Raw genomic sequence first — 24,819 nt, 5'->3', positions numbered from 1 at the left:
AGGTCGTAGATATAACGGAAGGTGATCATCAGATACACCAGTCAGGAAAACTTCAAAAACTCAAATGACATGAAATGAAAAGTAAAACGTCGTATACATTTTGTGGTTCCGCCAATACGTATGCCATGTGCTCTCTTTAAATAGTATCTGAATTATAAATTCTTAAAGAAATGAATGAAAAAGTGTTGACCAACGGGTGTAGACAAAGGTGGCGATTCCTGTCGAGTGTACTATTCGCTGATGACTGTGAGTACATATGAAGAAAATCATAGAAACATACAATAAGGCCGGACAATAAAATTTTTTTGCAAAACACAAATTTTTTTTAAATTTTCTTGAACATTTCTCTTGGAGTACAGCGGTTTTTTTTTATTACTTAAAATTGAACATGAACAGACACAACCGCAAGAAACTTCTTTTTTTTAAAATATGAGGTTATCGGATCGGTCTGTTTTAGACCATCTTCAGACCTGACCCCATGATGGGAGAAGGTGGTTATGAATGGAGGTGGCGCTGGACTCCACAAATGCTAACTGCTAACTACTGTTAGCGTTTGTGGAGTCCAGCGCCACCTCCATTCATAACCACCTACTCCCATCATGGTGTCAGATCTGAAGATGGTCTAAAACAGACCGAAACCGATCATCTCATATAAATCTGTGACTGTTCATGTTCAGTTTTAAACAATAAAAGTACAAATACTTGGGAGTTGCTATCTCAGATCAGTTGTCCAGAAAACAATAAATAACACAAGCTAAACAAACAATCAGTTAACTGAATTCCATCTTTTCGTCGGATGAAATTAAGGACAAAAGGTTACATGAGTCAATAATAGAAAGCATATGTTCATACGGAAGCGAAATCCTGGGAAATGACAAAACAAAACAGAAGAAGACTTACAGCCGCGCAAAGGGAATTTTTTTTTAGGACACGTTTTACACTTCGAAGGTGAGACAAGTTCCCAAACAATGAAATGAGGAATACTCCCCGCACATACCACCGGCGTTTAAAGTTTTATGGGCATGTGATGAGACTAAGGGTGAACGATGGCAATTTCAGTACATGAGTAAAGAAGGAAAATCCTGTGCAGAAAGAAAAAAAAAGGAAATGGAAGAGGATACGTAAAGAAGAAATTTTAAAGATGATTTATACAAGGAGCCAAAGGCTTGTGTACGAGATTGCGAGAAACAAACCAATGAGCTGTAAACTATAAGTAAAATAAAAAAAATAAATACTGAAACGAGGTACAGACACAGTTGAGGGGATTCACTGGAAGAAACGAAACGATCGCGTCTGACGAAACCTCAGAAGAGTTCTTCGCTGTGAATCTCACAGTCCTTCAAATTACATCTGATATGATATCTGCTGTTAAACGTAGTATGCTATTTTGGAGCCGAATTTTCTTGTCGCCAGAGACAGGCGACACTTTGTGGTGGACAAGAGCAGTGGGTGACTGGTGATAACATTGCGGCTCCCGCTATCTCCAGCTGAGGTCACTATAAAAGCAGACGACGCACACGAGCCGTCGCACACACCGTGTCTCAGATCCACCGAGTTGTCGTCTGACGCCCTCGGTACGTATCTTCCAAATGTCGTTGTTATACGTTTTTCAGTAAGGATAACATATGTAAAATAACTAATGGAAATACGGTACTCGCTATAAGTACTCTACAGTACTCCCGAAGTAATTTACTATGGACGCTCTGTGGCCGGAAGATGAACACTATCAAGCGTTCGACTTCACCTAACCGATTCACTTCGCTCACGTGTAATCAGTGACGCACTGGTAACTTGACTTCTCTGCTGCAGTAACTACACTCTGCAGAATTTCAACAGCGCTTTATATTCGCAAACGTTTTTGTTTCTCCCGTTCCCATTGTTCTGTTAATATCACTCTACGTCCGCATTTGTCGTACTCGAAGCGTTTCAGTTCGTTGATCCTCTACCTTGCAGCCACCTTACACTGTGCAGAGATTTTCGGGCGTCGACCGCTGTTCCGTGCTCCGTTACTTTCGCGTCAAACAGCCCACAAACTTAACCGGAATTGTGCCTTCTAGTGTTTGACGCTAAAAGTGTTTCAAACTGCCGAATAGTCATTACACCGTACCAGAAGGGGTGCGCAGCTGATCAGTAGATAGCGCTGTTGACATTTGACAGTAGTAATTTATTTCATAAAATGTGTTTTTTTTATTATGAAAACAACGATACCTCAGAAATTCGCCAAGCATTTACCGTTGGTAGACAGAGTTTAATCTGACTTAATATCGTCTGTTTGACGGAAGATGCTGTTTCCTGTCCTGCCCGTTTTGTTACGAGTGGAAGTGCTTTGTACAAAACGATTCAAATGATTCAAGAGGTTGTGGTGAACCGGGAGAGATGACTTGTGGAAGAGTGTATTCGATTTGGCATGAAGCAATGACAAATATATTCCCTATGAGTTCCCACAATTTCACCAAATTTTAAAAGCAATCGTGTGCCAACTGGTGCACGAAAACATTTCGACCATGGAAATGTAAAAAAAAAAGTCTCTGAGCACTATGGGACTTAACATCTGTGGTCATCAGTCCCCTAGAACTTAGAACTACTTAAACCTAACTAACCTAAGGACATCACACACATCCATGCCCGAGGAAGGATTCGAACCTGCGACCGCAGCAGTCGCGAGGTTCCGGACTGAGCGCCTAGAATCGCTAGACCACCGCGGCCGGCGGAAATGTAAAATCCGTACTCAGCATCGTTACAGCAGACAAAACTTGTATATAATTATACAAGACGGAATCTAAGGAGCAATCAACTACGTGGATGCTCAAAGAGGAAGTGGTTCGTTACCAACGTTCTTCCAAGAAAGTAATCCCTCGTTATTTCTGATACGATCGACATGTTAAAAACATTGCCTCTGCATTTCTAAGAAGAATTAATACTGCACGCTATACAACAATTTGATTGCTACATTGATGATATCAGGAAAACATATCGAAAATTTTACATAATTTGCAGTCATGACAGTCGCACCACAGAACACGTAGAACAACTCATTATTTTTCAGAGAAAAACACGGAATTAATGTTTCAGTTCCAGTAAATGAACTATTTTATCGACTGCCGAGTTCTTTTTGTTCCCTTGTTCTCACAATCTTCAGGATCTGTTGAATATTGAAACCATGATTTCGTACCACCAGCATAACAGTGCGAAAAATATTTAAAAATGATTGGAACGAATGAAAAACTGAATAAATCTTATAGCCGAATATTTTGAGAAACAATAAAAGGCATTCCAACTAAACTAGCATGATAGCAGAAATTTACATTAGAAGTTTGTGAATAAAATGCGTTGACTGATGAAAATGGCATATGAGATAATGAACACAGAATAACGCAAATTAAGTTTGTGGACATGTACTGGTAAAACGCAATTTGACATCGTGTATCTATCACGTTTCTGGGAGCTGCGGCGTTCCTAGAGGTGACTGAGAGGGCTGTTCTGGATGGCAGCAGAAACTAGAAAGGTACGGATCGGTTAATTCGTCACGAGATTGCTGCCGTCGGGACGTTACAATTAATTTTATAGTCTCCTCACCATACTCACTGTAAACGGCTTGATGTGTTCCTACGCACGTATTTCTTTTCGAGAATGTCCATTGTTTGACAACCCAAGATTTGAATGAAAGACTTTAATGTGAAGAGACATCTAAGCCCGAGACTTCTCTCGGGGAAAGACGTGTATAAACTCTGAACATTACGTAGAGAAGTTCCGCACTGTTCTTGCATAGATACTGTTCCAATTCCGAGGCAGATGGTGGTGTCGGGTAGAGAGCTCTTCATTCTGTTAAAATTCACGTTGTTTGGTGAAACTGAAATGTAGCGATTCTGAGAAGAGGAAAGACCTCATTTTATCTTCGTGTCAGCCCAGTAGACAGTATACTTAACACCTTCGACGTTGGGACGCCCGGTCAAGATAAATTCTCGTTCTCCTCAATACGCCACAAGCTTTAGCAATCATATTGGATTTCAATGCGGAAACCACAGGATGATTCCATTAGACAAATCGGTAGAAAAATATGTGCATAATATAAAGAACAGCGTGACACCGAGAAAAGCACACTATCGACATTTGTTACATATTTAAGGGATGAAAAGCATGTAGCAGACAAAATTTGAATCATGTTACTGTTCTTCGAGAAGCAGAGAGACGTATATATATAATGAAAGAGATGTGACATTATTCTGAAGATCAACATTTCGTTTTGAATGACACTCGAACTGGAAAAACAAAAAATATATAGAAAATTTTCGTGGTATTTTACTACGACCCATGTGGCTTCTTCTTTAAATACAAAATGTTAGAAAATGTTGCACCTTCGGGGAACTGTTTTCAGAAGTTCTCCTGGTGTATTCGGTTCAGTAGTCGTACATATTCCGCCTACTTGAAGTAACAGTCTTTTTATTACACTTTCAAACAAGCAAGGAGTGTCGTGTGTGATACTGGAAGGCTGCCTTTGCACTCCGGCATTTTCCTTAACACAGACTGATGAAACAAGTGTTCTGTTTATAAACTGCCCCTAAAATGAGAAGAATATATTTCGTTATGTTTCGTGACATCACGACAATTTATTATACTCCCACGGGCAAATCCTTGGCATTTTATTTTATATACTAGCTGACGAAACCTCACTCCACCATTTTGTCAATTTCCTTTAGAAACGAAAGAAAAGATTGAACTGTGTTTTTTTTTTGTGAGATACCGAAAAAATTTCATTTCCATTTGTTCGTGAAAACGTCTTTGAAATTTCCTTTCCAGTGGGTCCGCAATTTGCATGAGGTCGAAGGACGATATTTGTTTTTAAGAACAAGTATTTTGATGCACTGTGGTACAAGTTACACAACGAGCTCGTTTCAGAGATCTGCCGTCTTCAAGTGTACCTGTGAATATTGTATAATAGCTAGAATCTTGTTCTTTACTTCTATGACAGTCTGTGGCTACGTGTGGCACATTATGCTTACGTCTTATGACGTGGCCCATACGGCAACATGGAGCGTGAATGTTGGTGGTCTTTTTGGTGTGATACAACCACGCCTTCTCTATGGTTAGTTTTTATTTGCGTGGTTTTGTAAAATTATTTCTTGATACCCTTCCTGACAGCGATGATATATTTACGGTTAAAATAAAATTTCTACGTCGCGGAGGTTAGTGATTACAATTAATTTTTCAGAGGTAGTATTTTTGTGGGTATTACGTAATTGATAAGTCTTCTATTTTTCTGTTCTTATTATGATAATTTACCGTTTTTCTTTACTGATGTCAATTAAATTATATTCTTCCATGTTTAAAATCTGTTTGTTCGACGAATATGTAGAAAAAGTGGTAAATTTCTTTCTGGATAAAAATATCACACACATACAGCAAAATCACACCAACAAATGCAACGCCCAAGGTAAGAATACAATTGAAAATTGCAATACAGTTTTTACAGAAAAAGATAAGAAATCATACATTGTCATGAATCCGCAAACATTATGTTTACATGCACAGCGAAAAATGCATGAGGAACAAATTCTGAGTCGTTTAATAATTAACCGTACTGGTTGCCCACCATATCTCTTAATCAAATATCTAAATAAACTGATAGGTGTACCCCACACATACAACTAAAATATGCACAAAAAATTTCGAGAGTATTATTAAAGAATGTAAAAGGCTTACAGATTCCCCAAGGGGGAAAATTAATTTCATTTAACATAACTAGTATATATGCAAATATGCCAGTATCGGAAACAAAACACGCTATGAAGAAAACCTTCCTAAACAACAGAAAAGTATATGTCATCGGAACTTATGAAATGATAAATCTATTAATATTAAATTTATCTCAGTTCTATTTTGAATTTGAAAATAAAATTAATAAACAATGAGATGGAGTACATAGCTATGGGAAATTGTATCTCAGAGCCCATAGCAGACATGTTCATTAATATGTAAGCAGAAAATTTTTTAGTTCAAACAAGCCAATTCTAAACAAAATTATTTGTTACGACAAATATGCGGATAACACACAATTACTACTATAAGGAGATGTCCAAGACATACAAATGATCCGTCAGCAAATAAAGAACTTGCACACTAAGATAAAATTTACTATGGAAATAAAACAGAACAAACTGATAAACTTCTTACACCTAAAAATAAGCAACAACTGTGACCACCAGTTCGAAATATATAGTAAAGCTACCACGACTGAAACTATCATAAATAAAAATTCTTGTCACACAAATTCGCCTAAATACGCAAATTTCAAATCAATAATTAACATCACTTTAAACTTACCTCTCGAGTGTAATGCGACACAGTATGAAATAAAAAGGCTATGATACATTGCGCAACAAAATAGCTTCCTCCCCAAAACAGTGTTATAACTGAATGAACAGCACATAAAACCAAGACAAACAGCATAGGTAAAGAAGTAACATTAAAAAGAGACGAAAAATCGCAAGTAAACCTACCGTTGTTACATCACCATACATAGGCCACGTATCGGTAATTGTTTAAGAAAGCAAAAATGAAATTAGCATTTCTTATGAATGACAGGTTGAAGACCAAAATACGATCAACGAAAAATAATAGCTCCACTTTTTCAAATTCAGGCGTCCACAATCTTTCTTGTGACGACTGAAATAAATTTTATATCGAACAAATAGGCAGGAATTCCGGAGTCAGATGTAGATAACAAACACGAAATTGTGAAAGCAGCCTATCAACATAGAACATACATTTAAATCAACATAGTACATACATTTAAAATGCCAACAACATAAAGCGGAAAATATTGAAAATGCTCAAAAAGTTTACACAAAGAAACTAAAGGAAACACTACGAACATTTTCGAGGAAATGGAAATATACAGTCGCTCAGAATAATACGCAGAAAACATTCTCAACGCACAACCAGATTTTAAACATACAAAACTCCTCGAATTTTTTTGACATAATTAAAGAAAATGGGTAAATTATCACTATAAACACAGAACAATACAACACTTAGTTACGTAAAAACCTCAAAAATACTATGTCTCAAAAATTAATCACTGACTTTTCGATGAAAAAAAATTCCCTTGTAAACATACAGAGCCGCTGGAGCCAACGCTGCCACGATAGCTCTCAAATTATAACTTTACAAGATCACTAAAATAAAAGGTAAACATAAAAATAAGGCGATCGTATCATAACAGAGAGACAACCTACGCTTCCGCTACTTGTTGCATATGGATCATTTCACAGCAGCTGAGGCGAAAGCATAAGGCACCGTATGTGGACATAGACTAACATAGACGAAAGGAACAGTATTATACGTAGAATGAGATTTTCTCTCTGCAGCGGAGTCTGCGCTGTTATGAAACTTCCTGGCAGATTAAAACTATGTGCCAGACCGAAACTCGGGACCTTTGCCTTCCGCAAGTGCTCTACCACGTCCAGGTCCCGAGTTCGAGTCTCGGTCCGGCACACAGTTTTAATCTGCAAGGAAGTTTCAGTATTATACCTGTTATATCATCTTCGCAGGTACACCTGATAACGTCAAATCGCCGAAACGAGCTTTTCGTTTAACTTGTATCACTACGCGTAAGCAAATGAATGGCGCTGCAAAAAACTTTTACTTAAAATAAAACACCTAAACTTTTTCCTAATTGAGGTCGTAGAGGCTTGATCTTCTTCTGAGGTCCTTCTGACCAAAAAGCGATTCTGGAAGGTTTTTGTTAATCATGCCTTTTGCGTTTTTGTGGTAATGTTCCCATAGAAACTTTCACCCCCTAACACATATTTCATTTTAGCTAACGAGAAGTGAAATACCAGTTTTCGAAGATTTAGCTTAATTTATTTTTAATATATCGAAATATTTTCTTAAATAGTTTGATCTCTTGTTTTACCCTCTTAGGAGAGAAATTTCTAAACATCCCTTCTTAAACGACAGTGACAGTATAAGATCAATACTCACTCCAAATTAAAAGTTTCTACCCTTAACGGTATGGACTGCGCGATAAGAAGTCATTCAGTCAGGACATTGCCTTATACATACGAAAACATTTTATATAGTATCCTGTTAGATAATACCAGTACCCTCGATTGTTTAAAAGCATCGTACTCGCATGTACTTCAAACGTCTGATTGCAAATGATTCGTTGTGTTAAATGTTTGAAGATAAGGAGGGCTGAAAGAAGAAAACCCTGTCTGCGCCTTAAGAAACGGACGTGAGCGGGCATTGCTTGCAGTCAACGGGGAAGGCTGAAACTCTGTGCCGGACTGAGATTCGAACCCACGTCTCCTGCTTACCAGGCAGGCGCTCTGACCGACCAGTGACCCACCCGGACACAGCGGTCGCTGCAGCTGCACGGACTGTATAGTAGCTCGCCTCCTGTGAGACCCAAATCCTCAATCTATCCACATACTAATATTTTCGCCGATTCCCGTAAGAATTAGAGCTTGGTATGCATCTGGACAGAAGAGCTTATTGGCCGCCTCGCCTTAATTACATATACATACTTGGCGTCTGTCCTTTCGGACGTATCTTTTGCCAGATTATAATAACTAAGTAGTTCTTACCCCACAGCGATTTTTGCCTCACTGTGTGTGGTGTGCGACCACACACTGGGAGGCAAAAATCACTGTGGGGTAAGAACCACTTAGTTATTATAGTATGGGAGACGTCTTAAACAATCAGATGCTTAGAAAACTGTCGCATCACACATGACGTTTAAATTTATTACTTCTTTACTACTAATCCATTCGCAGTATATGGTTCAAATGGTTCCAAGCACTATAGGACTTAACATGTGATGTCTTCAGTCCCCTAGACTTAGAACTACTTAAACCTAACTAAGGACATGCCACAAATCCATGCACGAGGCAGGATTCGAACCTGTGACCGTAGCAGCAGCGCGGTTCCGGACTAAATCGCCTAGAACCGCTCAGCCACAGCGGCCTGCCTCACAATATGTTTCGCAAGTAGTATCCACATATGCTGCTGAATGTACCTCAACAAATACATTATTACATGGCTCACATTTCAAGAATATGACGTCACAAACACTGAGATGTGTGGAAAACGCCCCCTCATTTTTTATATACTGATTCTTTACTACTAAAACTTAAGGAAATCTCTCACACCTGGCAGTCCTTTTCGCAGCTTTCAACTGCGAAGGACAAACGGCTGTAGGCGAAAACAATACGCGGCGATAGAACTAAGTGTATTAAGAGGTGTTGCCATAAAGATATTTACAAATAATTTAGATACTGAGCTTATACATTTGTACATTGCATATATTTCTTTGTACGTATGTTTCATAATTTCAAATGTGTTTTAGCGAATATATGGAAATGATATTTTTTTGTCGCTTCACTACAAACGTAGTTCAATTACTGTTTCGGCTCCTAATATAAAATTGGGAAAATGGATGCGAAAAAGTCGCGTTTGTCATCGTGACGACGAGCAACGATCCTCTCTGTCGTTGTCGACCTCTCGTCGAAATCAGGGGCTGCGATGAAGGGGTCCGTGTCGCTGCGTCAACAGGCGAGGAATCTGCGTCGGAAAGGGAAGAGCGCCTGAATAGCCGAGGCGGCTCACATAACGCGGGGAAATCCGGCTTTTCATTCACTGCGCGGCACAGATTTTCGACTGTTATCGCTGATACATTTCAGTGCTCAAATGCGGCTGACTTCATTAAAACCTCCGAAAAATTCATTTATTTATAATTCTTACTAGGCATTTGTAAAACGAGTGCCTTTAGAACGAAATTTTCACTCTACAGCGGAGTGTCCGCTGATATGGAACTTCATGGCAGGAAGTTTCATATCAGCGCACTCTCCGCTGTAGAGTAAAAATATCATTCTAGAAACATCCCCCAGGTTGTGGCTACGCCATGTCTCCGCAATATCCTTTCTTCCAGGGGTGCTAGTTCTCCAAGGTTCGCAGGAGAGCTTCTGTGAAGTTTAGAAGGTAGGAATTAAAGCTGTCAGGACGGGGCGTGAGTAGTGCTTGGGTACCTAATTTGGTAGAGCTACTGCCCGCGAAAGGCAAAGGTTCCAGCACACAGTTTTAATCTGCCACGAAATTTCGAGTGCCTTTGTTGATTGTTCATAAATATGAGTGGAGCATTTCAGTTTTTGTATACTGTCTGTCTGTGTGTATCTGTTGGGGGGGGAGGGGTGCAGCTAAGATAATTAAAGACTCTCTTACTCATAATAGTTTTTTAAAGCGAATGTAATGCAGACACATTAATTTTGTACCATTAGCTTTGCAACTGATTTGAGCCACTGAGGCAGACTTGGTGGCTCCGGTAAGCTGCCAGACACTGCTGTAGGCTGATGTGGTGTGTGAGCCACGGTTGGTGGGGGGGGGGGGGGGGGGGGGCGGTTGGGGGTGTACCTGACGCCGGCGCCGGCGCTGGCGGTGGGGGAAATGCGGCAGGGAGCACCCGCCTCTGGGCAGGGCTTCTCTCAGTGCTGCTGGTCACCGCCACGAAGGCCTGACCGTCTACCACGGTAACAGTTTAGGGCCGCTTTCCCAGGCAGGCAGTGGCACACCCACGTAAAAGTTCCGACATACTAACCGACCACCAACAAACGACTCATTTTGAAACGTCCCCTTTGAACAATTGTACAAGGCTGTGCTTAAACTGACACACAATAGTCTTTAGCACAACGCAATCTGACTTCTAAAAATCCCTACGAAAGAATGGCCCTGACTAACATTATCCTATACGTTTCACAAATCACTTACCTCACAAAAATCTTCGTTACTCAAGCTACTGCAATACAGCGAGCGCCACTACTGCCAGCTAAATAAAAGATTCAAACTACTGAAGGCACTAACTACTGATAGGCATAGCTGGCAAATGAAAGATTTTAATACAGAACAAACAATGTATTTACCTTTATAGTCATAATATATATATCAGTTCATGACACCAATTCTTACAAATTTCAAAACTCCACCATCTCTCTCCTCATGTCCACCACTGCTGTCGGCTCACCTCCAACTGAGCAACGCTACGCCCTGTTAACATCCAGCTGCCGCTGCCCAACACTACAATGACAGACAACAATGCAAACCAGCCACAGACTGCACACAGCACAGCCAGTGATTTTCTTACAGAGCGCTACGTGGCGTTGGCGTTACCAATAAAAAAAACTAAACATCCTACTTACATAGCCCCCATGCTCCCCACAAAAAAAATTACTAATTGTTTTGGGCAGTGGCCAATACAGATTTGAAAATTTTTTTTCATAATACAATAACAAAGAAATGAAATGGACACACTTATCGATACAATGTTGGTCGAAAGCTAAAATTTTCTCATAGTCCATAAAGACAGTCCTGATCATTCATCAAAGTAAAATTGCAGTGTTTTTCTCAAAGAATGAGCAATAAAAGAAAATGCACACGGAAGTATTGGATTTCCATGCAGTCTTGAAGAAGTAGTGTTGTCCTTCCAACGGAAAGACAATGCTGACTCTTGACATGCAGACAGGTAATGGGCCACAACAGAGTCAGTCGACGTTGAAGACTATCGGTAGGTAGATCATCACAGAGCAGACCCACTGTAGTCCTGGTAGAGATTACTATTGGTGGGCCACCAGAGGTGCAGACCCATTGCAGTCCTTGTAGAAATAATGGTATTGGTGGGTCATCAAAGGTTTAGACCCACTGTAGCCCTTGTAGAGATGGCCAGCAGCCATCTGTTTGACTGTGCAGACGCACAATCACCATTGAAGAGTCTTGCGGATAATATAACAAGTCCATAACCACCATTTGTGCACTCAGAAAAATTGTTTTTGAAATGTCCTTACAACCAGCAATGCTGTTATCCAGTCCCTTACTGAGTTATTAACACACATGCAAACACTATCAGTCCCTACTTCTCACATATTGTCCATATACTATGACCAACAGAAACGTGTGCAGTGAAATGTAATTTACAAGTTCCTTAATTTGATGAACTGGTGTCAATTACAATTTTATAACATAAGAATGCAATAACAAAGGTACAAAATACATCTATAAAGAACATAATAGTACAAATAACATTTGCAGTAGTACAGGCTTTACAAAAGAATCGAAATAGCAAATACATCAGTGTTACAAAAATTACGACATAAGTACATACATAAAAGGTCAGAATAACTTTTGAAACATCAACTTCACACATGAGCATTAAAACAAAACACAATAAATAATGTCTGAACATATTTACAAAGAAAATAACATAGTATTTGAAAAATTCTACAACATAAATCTTATTAGCTAAACACATAAAGACAGGAAAAAGACAAATACACAAGGGTACATAAACACATAGAGGGATAATACGAAAAGAAAGGACAGGGTTTGTTTTACTGCAGTATTTTACATAGAGATCTCCCTTAGTTCATCATTATTCCCAAAAAGTCCTATCTAAACCTGCTTTCTGTATTCTGTTCACATTCTCTTTCAAAAATAGTTTTTCTCCACTGTACACTACTTTTTTGGCCAAACCATTATCTTATAGCTTCTCAATGCTTTTCTTCCAATTCATCATAGTTAGTTTCTTATATAGTCTACCCCCTCTTAAGCTAACTTAAAGCTACTGAGCTCAGATGCTAAACTAAGGGACGAGGCACTGTAGCAGCGCAAAACAATTTATACAAACAACAATGAAATAAAATGGAAGTTGTCAAAGAAGCAGCAATATTAAAACTAATATAAGGCAATGCACAGCAAACAAGAAAAACAAATCCGTAGTAAAACTGGCTTAACAGAGTAATACAAAGTGAAATTCAGTAGCAATATGCATGGCACACATTAGAAGCAAATGCAACAGCTTATAACTAAACATGACAAAGCTCAAGCAGAAAAAATATTACAGTAAAGACAACAATGCAGAAAAGGGAGATGTCGATTCACATCTTAATGTCTATATAATTAAAGTGGTGCACCACAACTTATTCTACCATAAAAATTACCAAGTACTTGAAAAGAAAATTATGTATGCAGTTCCTGTGAAGGGAAGTCTTTTTGTGCTGTTTCGTTTTTTTAAGTACATCATAATTATTTACTGGATCTGTAGGCATAAAATATCTATATTAGTACATCCATTAAATTTTATTCTAACCAATGCTGCAGTGCAGCTAGAAACTAGATATTAAACAAAATAGGCAAAGCAAGGCGTGAAACATCATTCGCTAGCCATAAGTCATTTCATAATGCAGTAACAATCTTCCAACTAGCAAGACAATAGACATGAAATGTTTCTCATCATTTCATTTCAGTAAATATCATAAATTAAGAACTCCAAAGTGTAATCATATGTTTTCAAGTTTGAGCGTGTCGTATTTGCGACGCTTTCTACAAAGAAATGTCAATAGCGTGGATAATGGCACTTTTTTTTTTACCTGTGCCTCTGAAAGGCACACACTAATGCCTTTTTTCCCAGGCAACTGTCCCACAGCTGGGTGCCCTCGACGCATTACGTGCAGGTGGCCACTTACCTTTCTTACTGAAAAATTTACGACAGTAGTTTCCGCTACAGTGACAGTCTCATATAAAAAAATTCACAGGTCAAGAATTTGCGTTACAAATATGTAGAAACAAAATCCTTTAAATAGAATAGTGTTCAAAAAATTTTCGCCAGCATAGTGATACATTCACGCATATACACACATTTCATAACTCTTAAAGTACGATTCTCGGTTTCCAACATCCTTTTTCACAAACCAGAGTCCCTAACCACTACCAATTATTCCTTACCTTATTCGTCGACACTTCTTCAATATTTCATCATAACAGATACGTAGCATAATCACATAACTCATACAGCAACAGCTTATTGATCATAAATATACCACAACAGCATAATACACATAGTCATCGTAATAATAACATCATAACACCTCAGTTAAATTCTCAAAATCGTCGTAGCTTCCTCCAGTAATTTCAAAACCTAAAAAAAATTCTCTGCTCATGTCAAAAGTGTCATCTACCTCAAACGTACTTTAAAAATCATGATCCCATACCAAATACGTCATTCAAAGCTGTCATAGTATCACAATGGTTCCGAAAAAATATGAACAGTTCACAAAGTACAGAAAAAAATACAATTTCGTAAGTGTGAAGTTATCCAACTGTGTAATTACGTAAACATCTGTCACTGATGTAGTATAATAAATGTTTGTTTCTCTCAGTTAAATGATCAGATAGCTGTGTAATTTATGTGTTAGATAAATATGGTACCGAAGTGTAGAGTTGTATAAGCAAATACCATATTAGCTAGGGCTCCTTGTGCTTGCCAGACACATGGTACACAAAGTAAGCGTGTACCCCCCTGAGGATTAATGTAATTATACCCTCAGGTGTTACAGATTACAGCAATGGAATGAAATGTATCACGAAAAACTTTCTTTTTAATTCAACAATCTTGATAAATAAATGGTTTAAGTACCAAATTAATAACTCAAATGCTTGCCCTGTAATGCTAAATGTGCGTTTTGCTGTAAGATAATTCTGTGGAACCGTCGTAGTTATCGTCCCCTGTAAGCAAAGTTCTGCTGAAGTCAATGTACTTACCTCATCATAAACGAAAGTGAAATGCTTTCCGTATAGATATCGTAGTTATTATGTACCTTACCATGATCAAGAAAGTACTATAATGTAACGTATTGTTGTGCTACGATAAAGGCTGCCTCATTGTAGCTATACCACAAAAGTTACTACTAAAATATGTTTTACTTTCCAGAATAATACAGAAAAACTGTGCAGATATAAAACAGATACAGTGCAAAAGCAACATTATAAATATTCACTCATTAGTAGCGTCGTGATAAAACCGTGTAGCTGTCACATAAACTAACCACTGAGTCATCTGGTATCTCACAGAAAGTACTTTAAATCCAGAATTTATTTTCAAGTAAACCAAAATGTTGCATTAAAATCTCATTAGTAGTACTGGTAACTGTTCTAAGTATGTCAGCCTTATAATCGTTACGTCATCGTGCAACTAACAAGCAAGAATGTATAAATAACAACACTGTGTCGTCTGTTCACTATAACAATCCATTCGTAATTTCTGTTTAAATAAGTTCCCTAGGTTCTAGACTGGATAGTTAACTTTAAAACATTGTTGCATGTTAACAGTTTCTCAGTGTGACAAATTGTACTAGAGCATGAAGTGAAAAGTTTTATGGCAAAGACTAAGTTAAAAAGCAGATTATCTTTCAATAAACGGTTTTACATGTGAAATGTGGTGTAAACCTTTACTCTTCCTAGTACACAGACTGTCAACTGAAAAGCAATTATCATGATTTATATGTCGGTAAGGAATGCTAAATCTTTTATCAAGGCTAGTGTCTCTGTTATTTTTGTCTGAGCCAGCAGGCGCAGGTGGCTGCCTGCGGTGCGAGTTATTGTCTGTTTCTTTGTTGGCGAGTGTCGTTATTGGGATTAGGAGACCTAACTTCTACAAATTCACCTTGACGAGGAGGCCCTGACCTGTTTGAAGCTCTCCAGTTCCGAAGCAATTCAGGTCTGTCGTTACGATCATATCGTCTGTGGTCATGTTGGTAGAGTCCATAGTTTCTTTCTTGTCGGCCACGTGGTGGAGAATTTCTCCTTGAATCGTAACTGCGCGCTGGACCTTTGCGTCTGAAGTTATTCTGTCTCCCGTGATAATAATAGTTCTGGTTGCCAAATTGTCTGTTTCTATGATTGTCATGTTCATTACCGCGGAGAGGTGACCTTTCCCTGTAATAATTACTACTCTGCCAACAGTTGTCATACGGGTGGTGTCTGTTTTGGTCACGATTTACGTTGTACGAATAGCCTTGTGGTGTATTATTTCTGTCATCGCGGAATTGTGACAGGTGTGATCTGTAATTGTTGTGCTCCTGTTTTCGCGTTCCGCGATTGTCAGTGTGAATTTCCAGTTCTTGTAACAGTCCCCGAAAAGCTTCAATGTAGTCTTTGCGTCGTCCTGCTAAAATAATCTGTCGTAAATGTTCAGGTAATTTGATTAAGCAAATGCAGATGAGTTCTGAGGGGCTGTATGAGTTTGAAAGATACTGATTCTTATGTAACATATCTTCAAAATATTTGACAAGACTGGAAAATTCAGATTGTTCGAAATGTTTCATCATTATGATGCTATGTTTTACTCAGTCTTGTGTAGCTTGACACCAATATGCTGAGAGGAAGGCATGATAAAATTCTCCTTCACTGTGACAATCGTGAATGACCGATCGCATTCTTACAGCTGGTTCATTCTCAAGGTAGCCACACATAAATTCTAATCTGTGCTCTAATGACCAGTTGGGAGGAAAACAATGAGAGAATTGATGGAGCCACGCTTGTGGATGAATGTCGTTGCCAGAATTCTTAAATGTTTTGAATTTACGTGTAGTAATGAACAGCTTATAGTCAAAATCATCGTCTCGGGGGTAGCATATCGGTCATTGTTACGTCGTGTCAGCGGTTCCATCTCAAAATTCGGTGCACCTTGCCAATTGCTTTTATAATTTCCGAAATGCCCTGTGTTATTATTTTGTGGCTTTTCCGTATTTCTATGTCCCTCTTCCCGTGTTGGAGCGCGACTGTCCTCTGAAATACGTAATTCTTGTATTACCTGTGTCAGCTCATCTTGCACTGCCCGGATCTCTCTTTGGTGTTGTGTATTAATTTGATTCTGATTTTGTTTGAATTTCCTAATTTGTTCGCACTCTTCTGTATCATTCAGATCATCATCTACCTTTGTAGATAAGTTAATGAACTGATCTGAAAGTTCGGCTACTTTCTCCGATAGTGAACACATTTCCTCATTGTGTTTTTCTGCACCAAGTTTCAGTGTGTCCATTTGTGTTGAAATCGAATCTACTGTGTCCTTTAAGTTTTCCTGAGTTCTTGCAAGTTGCGTAACCGAATCGGTGGATGCAACTGAGTCTATTTTAGCTTCCAAGGTGTCGTGATTTTCACGAACAATAGTTTGCAGTTCTTTTATGGCTGCTTCATGATTCTGTAATGCATTTTCATGCCGGGAAAAAATAGGTTGAAAATGCTCACAAATTTGTATTTTTACCTCATTACAGATTTTTTGGCATTTCGATTCAATGTTATGTAACTCAGTAGTTAAATCTTCACGTGTTTGTTCAAGTGTGGTGTCTAACTTTTGAAGCTTTTGCTGTGTTTGTCTCTGATTTTGTTCCATTGTGTCTAACTGTTGCTGTGTTTGTCTCTGGTGTTGTTCCATTGTGTCTAACTGTTGCTGTGTTTGTCTCTGGTGTTGTTCCATTGTGTCTAACTGTTGCTGTGTTTGTCTCTGGTGTTGTTCCATTGTGTCCAACTTTTGAAGATGTTGTTCCATTGTGTCTACCTTTTGAAGATTTTGTTCCATTGTGTCTAACTTTTGAAGCTTTTGTCCCATTTGTTGCATTAATTGTAATAACAATGCACTGGTGTCTGAAATATGTTCCTTAGTGCTATTCGGCAATGCATTTGAACCGGCAATATTTGCAGTTTGAAAAACAGAAAATGTGTCTTGACTTATTTGAGAAAACGGTGAGGACGCAAAACCTGAATCTACAGTATTTGCAAGATTATGTCCTGTCATTTCAGAATCCTGAGGCGAGCTGTTGCCGACCGATCGATCTATAACGCTTCCCTGTTCACTAATTGTTTCACAGCCTACACCATTATTTGCAACCCGCTCCATTTCCCTATGCACAATTACCAAATTACTACTTTGAACATTAGTTAATTCATTACATGGTGGCGCTAACACACTGCTTTCGTCTTCACTGTCATTTCTCAGTTTACTATGGAGCCTAGTATTACGTTTTTCACACGCCATTATTGTCACAATATTTCACACGACAACACAAAAAAGCATAATTTGAAAAGCAAAAATAAGAGAAGACATTAACATATCACCGAAAATAATATCTAGTTAATTGCAAGCGCAGCTGCGAAATACTTCGCGCAAAACTACATGCATGCCACAACTATTTTACTGTACAACAATGAAAGACTGCAACTGCAAAGGAAATTCTCTCTATGATTATGCGCTAGCAATAAAACAAAAGCTACATTAATTACACAGACTAGAAGGAAAAAATTAGAAGATTCCAGTGAGGTATCCTCTGCTAAGGGTCGACATCTGGAACGTCCCCTTTGAAGAACTATACCTGACTGTGCTTACACTGACACACAATAGTTTTTTAGCGCAACGCAATCTGACTTCTAAAAATCCCTACGAAAGAATGGCCCTGACTAACATTAACCTATACGTTTCACAAATCACTTACCTCACAAAAATCTTCGTTACTCAAGCTACTGCAATACAGCGAGCGCCACTACTGCCAGCTAAATAAAAGATTCAAACTACTGAAGGCACTAACTACTGATAGGCATAGTTAGCAAATGAAAGATTTTAATACAGAACAAACAATGTATTTACCTTTATAGTCATAATATATATATCAGTTCATGACACCAATTCTTACAAATTTCAAAACTCCGCCATCTCTCTCCTCACGTCCACCACTGCTGGCGGCTCACCTCCAACTGCGCAACGCTACGTGCTGTTAACATCCAGCTGCCGCTGCCCAACACTACAATGGGAGACAACAATGCAAACCAGCCACAGACTGCACACAGCACAGCCAGTGATTTTCTTACAGAGCGCTACCTGGCGTTGGCGTTACCAATAAAAAAACCTAAACATCCGACTTACAATTTGTACTGCAGGTTCTTTATGTGTCTTACGTACAGCTTGGGACGAACGACGGCCCTCTTCGAACGAAAATTTACTTCAAGGACTTCACTGGTTAACATCAAGTGTGACCACTAGTTACCCCAACGTCGTTTGCTGGCGAGTCGCTGAGTGATAATCGAGCACTGATCCTCTCGTCCCGTCAGTCGTTTTAGTCATCGATAGATGCCATGGGGCTAAACACAAGCCAACAACGATAATAGTTGTCCGAGTAGAAAGACGCGCCGAGAAGGAGAAGCAACTAGTAGCCTATAACGTATATTAAATCAGGGAAATACTTTTCATTATTACTAGCTCAGTGACTATGTTATTAACATCACGCTACAACCTCATTTGACTGTCTTTCTCATTGTAGAGAGTTCTCCCTATCTGCAGTACTCCTTCATGTGTTCGCTGTCCTACTTCACTTTATTCTTCTATCCAAACTCGTCCCCTTCTCTTCTAGGGCTTCTTTCAGCTTGCAACCCTTCCAAATTATTCAGTTTGGTCCTAAATCTACTTCTTCTTAACAATTGCTACTCTGCGATTTTTAACTTCTCTTTCTCTAACTTCCTTAAATCCTCTTGCAGTGATTTCTCTTTATTTCCGGAGATTGATAAATTTGTGTTTGATTAGTATATTTTCATTAATTCTGCACAGGTATCCAACAAATTTTAACCTCCAACATTCATTTCATGTTGTGTCAGACTTCTATGGTCCTTCTTAGTTACCAGTCGCCCTCAGTCCGAAATTAGACCACGAATTTATTCTCACAGGTGTGCTTGACAAGTTTGTCAATTGTCCCGAAAGAATTTCAGTTCTCAGCAGCGCAGAGTGCAGAAGAACTTGTTGTTTTCGTGGTCTTCAGTCCTGAGACTGGTTTGATGCAGCTCTCCATGCTACTCTATCCTGTGCAAGCTCCTTCATCTCCCAGTACCTACTGCAACCTACATCCTTCTGAATCTGCTTAGCGTATCCATCTCTTAGTCTCCCTCTACGATATTTACCCTCGACACTGCCCTCCAATGCTAAATTTGTGATCCCTTGATGCCTCAGAACATGTCCTACCAACTGGCCCCTTCTTCTTGTCCTGTTGTGTCACAAACTCCTCCTCTCCCCAATTCTATTCAGTACCTCCTCATTAGTTATGTGATCTACCCATCTAATGTACAGCATTCTTCTGTAGCACCACACTTCAAAAGCTTCTATTCTCTTCTTGTCCAAACTATTTATCGTCCATGTTTCACTTCCATACATGGCTACACTCCATACAAGTACTTTCAGAAGCGACTTCCTGACACTTAAATCTATACTCGATGTTAACAAATTTCTTTCTTCAGAAACGCTTTCCTTGCCATTGCCAGTCTACATTTTATATCATCTCTGCTTCGACCATCATCAGTTATTTTTTTACCCCATATAGCAAAACTCATCTCCTACATAAAGTGTCTCATTTCCTAATCTAATTCCCTCAGCATCAACCGACTTCATTCGACTACATTCCATTATCCTCGTTTTGCTTTTGTTGATCTTCATCTTATATCCTCCTTTCAAGACACTGTCCATCCCATTAAACTGATTTTCCAAGTCCTTTGCTGTCTCTGACAGAATTACAATGCCATCGGCGAACCTCAAAGTTTTTGTTTGTTCTCCATGGATTTTAATACCTACTCCAAATTTTTCTTTTGCTTCCTTTACTGCTTGCTCAATATACAGATTGAATAACATCGGGGAGACGCTACAACCCTGTCTCACTCCCTTCCCAACCACTGCTTCCCTTTCATGTCCCTCGACTCTTATAACTGCCATCTGGTTTCTGTACAAATTGTAAATTGCCTGATTTTGTATTTATAAACGTGTATTCACCTGAGCAAAAGTCTTGTTCCTCCTGCCACGGAACTTCCATAATTCCCACTATATCTAACTTTAACCTATATAATTCGCTTTTTAAGGTTTCTAACCTACCTGCCCGATTAAGGGATCTGACATTCCACGCTCCGATCCTTAGAACGCCAGTTTTCTTTCTCCTGATAACAGCATCCTCTTATGTAGTCCCCGCCCGGAGATCCGAATGGGGGACTATTTTACCTCTGGAATATTTTACCCAAGAAGACGCCATAATCATTTAACCATACAGTAGAGCTGCATGTCCTCTTGAAAAATCACGGCTGTAGTTTCCCCTTGCTTTCAGCCTTTCGCAGTACCAGCACAGCCAGGCCGTTTTGGTCATTGTTACAAGGCCAGATCAGTCAATCATCCAGACTGTTGCCCCTGCAACTACTGCAAAGGCTGCTGCCCCTCTTCAGGATTCACAGGTTTGTCTGGCCTCTCAACACATACCCCTCCGTTGTGGTTGCACCTACGGTACGGCTATCTGTATCGCTGAGGCACGCAAGCCTCCCCAGCAACGGCAAGGTCCAGGTTTCATGACGGGGGGGGGGGGGGGGCGAACTTACGGGACTAAATCTGGGGGATAAAGAAAGTGATTTTGCACTAACGATCTCATATTACCCTGGGAAGGATCCTTCCGAAATAAACCACAAAAAGTACGCCATTAATATATATTTTCAGCTTCGCTAGGAAATGAAACATTTGCCTGGTACATGTCAACGTCTGCTCATTTTTTTTATTTTTTTTTAGTCACTAAGTTGTGTGCAACTCACGTTGTTGCCATTTGTAGGTTGGCATCGTGTAATAGGTATAGTGGCGTCTCATTTTCTTCATCTGATTACTGGCGCCACTATGTTTGCTAGCGTTGTGTGTTCACGAGTGGCACAGCAGCGTGTATCGATATCTAGTACTCGTACTATCTTTGGAAGACCGCGAAGTGTTTTCCGGGTCGGGTGTGTCGGTAGTTCGGTTGGGACGTTGCAGCAGAGAGGGCCGGCAGTGCGAGGACTTGCCGGGACCACTGGCAGTACACAGGCATTGCCGGATCGAGGGGTTGAAGTTGCGAGGGCCACGACCTCATTGTCCACTGCACCCAAGACGTTCTGTTTAGTGCACATTAATCCAGTAGCGAAACCTCCATTATTTTGTAATCACGCCGTTTGTTCGTGCGTTGCTGCTCACAGGGTCGCTGTGAGATGACAGCAACAAGTGAGCCGTGTCGAGTTGATGGAATCTATTATCCGTCTTCTACTGACTGTTTCTAGTTTTGAATTTTGTGTTATTATTGGTGAAGTGCAACCAGCGGCATTTTACTGCCTGGTGTGCCTGGTGGCTACTAACGCCATGGAGGTTAGCGTATTTTTGCGGCAGTGTACTTTTCCTCGTCTTCCCGATGCTGTCCAGCATCCCGTGTAATTTGACAGCCTCCTTCATTGCGCTGTGGATTGTGGTTTCTTAGTCTACCTTGGCTGTAGTGGCTCCTTCTGCCTTTCTATGTTATGAACACCGGTTTCTGAAGATGCAGTGCTGTCTGTCACTTCGCCCTCACTTGAATTATTCCGTTGTTGTACTGGCTATCACACGTTAGGTGGATTTGGTAAGGGCATTGATCGGCGTTTAAACTATCCCTGGTTTGAGTTGCCATCCTATTAGGTGAGCATAGCTCTTGGCTGCCTGTCTCACCACTTATGCAGCTGTAGGGACTTTTCTCAGGTCGATCCTTAGAGCATTGTCTGTGGATCACTCTTTGTTTTATTTGGTCTTGTTATGTCAATTGTTTAAAAATAATAATTTGTTTTAATTATTCCTGTTGCTTGTGGCCTTCAGCCGACAAATAATTTTAATTGCTCTTAATAAGGCCATCAGCCGTCAGTGTAGCCCGTGGTCAATTTTTTAATCATTGTAAAAAAATTATTTTGGTATTTTTAACGTGTAATTGTCTTCCTCATTTCTAATTCAGGCTTTCAGCCGTTAATTGTTCTGAAGTATAGCTCGTGGCCTTCAACCGATTAATAATATGAATTCTTTCTAAATAAGGCCTTCAGATGTCAGTGTAGCTTGGTTATAGTAAATTTTTATAAATGATTGTTTTAAAAATGATTTTGGTATTTTCATTGTGTAGTTGTTTTCCTCACTTGTAATTCACCCTTTCAGCCGCTAATTGTTCTGAAGCATTGCTCGTGGCTATCAGCAGACAAATAATTTGAATTCTTTCTTAGTAAGGGCTTTACCTGTCAGTGTACCTTTGTTACAGTCAATTTAAAAAAAAAAATGTTTTTAGAAAATTATTTCCTTGAATAAACTGGTTTTTATTTAATGTGCAGCCAACGGTAACTAATCAGGCCCTGTTCACACCTTTTCCTACTTTCTCTAAGTCCCACATTTCAGTCATCAGTTTTTGATGCTGTCCGCCTTGACTTTCTCTCCTGTGCTAACCTCTTCATCTCAGAATAGCACTTGCAAACTACATACTCAATTATTTGTTGGATGTATTCCAATCATTGTCTTCCTGTACAGTTTTTGCCCTCTAGATCTCCCTCTAGTACGATGGAAGTTATTCCCTCATGTCTCAAAAGATGTCATATCAGTATTGCGGAAGGCCATTTATGAGCCACTCTGCATTGTTGCTAGATGTACCCAAGGTGGCGGGAAAATGCCATGCCGCACTGCAACAACCCCCCTGGTGGGAAGTTCAAATTCTATCAGGAAAATCCAACCTCTGCTACACTAAGAAAATTGAGGGAAAAAAGGATCACTTGAGTTACCTCCACTAACCGAAGTCATCCGACCGCCACCTCATACTAGGAACTGGCGCCAAGTTTCAATTTTGGCTTGAAGATAGGTCAATTGGGTTACCTCTACGAAGCTAATAAAATGGCATGAAAGCAGGACACTTGGGCTACCTCCACTAATCTGACCCCCCTCCCCTCACATCCCCCAGAACAATGGCGGGAAGTTCAAATTCCGAAATGATAATGCCTCATGTCATGATTATCTCTACTAACCTAAGAACATAACGGGAAGATATGGTCGCTTCGGATACCCCACTAAGTCATCCCAACACCACCTCCTCCTAGAGAAAGGGGCGTACTGTACTTATTCAGGAACAATTTACTTAGGAATGGAGTATATTTATTACACGGATACAAAACACATGCTCTGACATGCTTGGGGTCACAGCCTACACACATGCAAACCACTAAAAGACTCTGCAAACATGCTTGATAATCGTCAACTGTCGAAATCGTGCACAAATCTTTATTTAAACAATTTGAGGAGCTACCACCATCCCATGGCTCCATGACAATATCAACAGTCCAGCTGACCTAGTACAGAATACTGCCAACAGAGAGCACTGTCATCTGATCCGTCACATAACCCAAGACGATGGGGCAAATGGCGGGAAATAGCGTAATTGCCACCAGGTATGGACCTAGTAGACAATACTGTCACCAGAGTGCGCTGTCATCCGTTCCGTCACATACCCCAAGATGACTGTCTGGAGGGGAAAATGACTCAGCCTGTGCTGGGCTGCTGGAGAGAGGAAGGAGCGTACTTTACTTATTTTGGAGCAACTTATTTAGGGATGGAGTATATTTAGCACACTGACACAAAACACTCGCCCTGATGTGCTTGGGGTCAAAATACACAGTCTGCAGGCCTGCAAACTACTCGTAAACAATACAACAGACACGCTTGCTAATTGTAGACTGTGGAAGTAATGCATTCCACAGCCCACACAAATGCGAGCTACTACACCAAAATAATTTCCCTACTGACCTGCAAAGTGCTCCTAAATAATGCATCACACTGAAGTGTAGACACGCTCAGTACTTGTAAACTGTCCAAATAGTACAAAGCACTGCCTACAGACCTGCTCACAAAATAATGCAACAGAGACGCAAACAACATATGCAGGCACCGCTCTCTGCCCCCCCCCCTTTCCACTGGACCACAGCAGAGGCTAGCGGTAACCCCTGCGAAGTGATGTGGCTGTCAACTGCCAAGCCAGGCACAGGTGCATGTTCAGCTCCCTCAAGCATGAGGTGGCAGCGTCACCTTCATACTTGACACTTGAGAAATTCATCTCGAAATACCTTATCACCTAGCAGCCACTGATGACGTCTTCAGACTGAAGACCTATTTTCAAAGCGCAGACACTCCAAGTTGGG

General features: G+C 39.9%; 1 protein-coding gene across 1 annotated transcript in view; it reads left to right on the top strand.

The window, feature by feature from the left end:
• Positions 1-1,467: 1,467 nt before the first annotated feature.
• LOC126267970 (glucose dehydrogenase [FAD, quinone]-like) overlaps positions 1,468-24,819 on the top strand; it is a 63,050-nt gene continuing 39,698 nt past the window's right edge. The window contains 1 exon segment of the mRNA XM_049973316.1: positions 1,468-1,574. The gene's annotated coding sequence lies outside the window, so the exon portion shown is untranslated.

Source organism: Schistocerca gregaria, chromosome 4 (genome assembly GCF_023897955.1).
Source record: "Schistocerca gregaria isolate iqSchGreg1 chromosome 4, iqSchGreg1.2, whole genome shotgun sequence".
Classification (NCBI taxonomy): Eukaryota; Metazoa; Arthropoda; class Insecta; order Orthoptera; family Acrididae; genus Schistocerca; species Schistocerca gregaria.
Note: the sequence above shows the minus strand (reverse complement) of the source record. Positions and strands in the feature narration are given on the sequence as shown.